Raw genomic sequence first — 1,537 nt, 5'->3', positions numbered from 1 at the left:
TGAAAAAGTGTAAAAAAAAACTAAACTAAACTAAGAATGCTTTCAATTTACAAAACAGAAAGTGAGCAAACAAAAGAAAAATCTATGTCACACCAATATTTGGTGTTACTACCCTTTGCGTGCAATCCAGCATCAATTTTTATAGGTATACTTGAAAAAAGTCCGTCAACGTTGAGGATTGTGGACACAGTGGTCAGCCAAGGAAACTTAGTGAAGCAGATGAAAAAAACATTGAGCTTATTTCCCTCAGAACTGGCAGCAACCAGTGGGACCCAGGTATACCCATCTACTATCCGGAGAAGTCTGGCCAGAAGTGGTCTTCATGGAAGAGTTGCAGCTAAAAAGCCATACCTCCAACTATGTTTTCATGCATAGTTGAGTCACTTGGCCTGGTTTCCATGTCGGAGGTATGGTTTCGGTCTTCCTACAGGTTGGAAATAGAATTGTCTCATTATGTCCCATTGGAACTACAGATCCCCTACCCAATATGGCAAACCTGGATAGTGCGTTTATAGCCGGTAGAGAGCTGTGAAGCAAATGCAGACAGTGTGTCAGGATTGTGTTCTACAAGCTCATCTAAATCAGTATTATCCCTTATAATTACATATATTTATCCATCAGGGGCATTGCTTACGTATTAAAATGGAAATATGTGTTAAGGGGATAAGCATAATTTAATGACTTAACAACAACTTGATCCCCATCTAGTGGTCTGTGAATATTATAGCACGTGAACGTCTACTGCACAACTTCCTCCAACAGAAGCATGTACTCACTCTTAAAGAGGTAATTCTTATATAGAAGTTAGAACAATCAAAAAAGAATGCTAGGTGGTTTCCAGTGACATGCTCTCACACATATATATAATCCTAACATTTGAAGAAAATTCTGAAAATTTGGACTTGCTGTTGACTGATAAAAAAAGGTCTTTGATTCCATGATCAGCAGAGGATGTTGCACTTTTATGTTGTGCAACATGCATTTTTGTGAGAAGTGTCTTTGTTTTGTTCATGTGAACAGTTATTTAGTGTTAGTAAAGGAAACAAGGGCATTTTTGCTTTTCAGCTGCAGCAATGTGTGATTTGGCCAAATATTCAGGTCTGGAGGTCAAAATATACAAAACAATCCCATTGTGGCTGCTGCTGGGGCCTCCTGCACACTCTTTTCCTTGATGACTGTCATGTAATATTATATAGAGTGTGAAAACATTTGTGCGTTTTGTCAAATCACATCAGCTGTTAAAGTAAAAGGCATGGCTATCTGTAAATAGTTTACAACAATGATGGAACTACCACCAGAATAATGGTATTTAGAATGTCTGTCATACTACTGTTTTGAATGTATAGTTTCTCTGGTAGTTAGTGTTTGCAATGCATGTTTGGAAACTATATTTGTACTCACAAGTTTAATGAAACCTGGACTTAAAGCATATTATAGGACAGGTGGGTTCCTTTGCACAATGCAAGGTGTGTGTGTGTGTGTGTGTGTGTGTGTGTGTGTGTGTGTGTGTGTGTGTGTGTGTGTGTGTGTGTGTGTG

The 1,537-nt window shown here is 38.4% G+C and overlaps 1 protein-coding gene across 3 annotated transcripts in view; it reads left to right on the top strand.

The window, feature by feature from the left end:
• Positions 1-1,537, top strand: part of LOC117959411 (calsenilin-like) — a 13,307-nt gene that overhangs the window by 3,642 nt on the left and 8,128 nt on the right. The window lies entirely within an intron of this gene.

This window comes from Etheostoma cragini, chromosome 16, assembly GCF_013103735.1.
Source record: "Etheostoma cragini isolate CJK2018 chromosome 16, CSU_Ecrag_1.0, whole genome shotgun sequence".
In the NCBI taxonomy this organism is placed as follows: domain Eukaryota; kingdom Metazoa; phylum Chordata; class Actinopteri; order Perciformes; family Percidae; genus Etheostoma; species Etheostoma cragini.
Note: the sequence above shows the minus strand (reverse complement) of the source record. Positions and strands in the feature narration are given on the sequence as shown.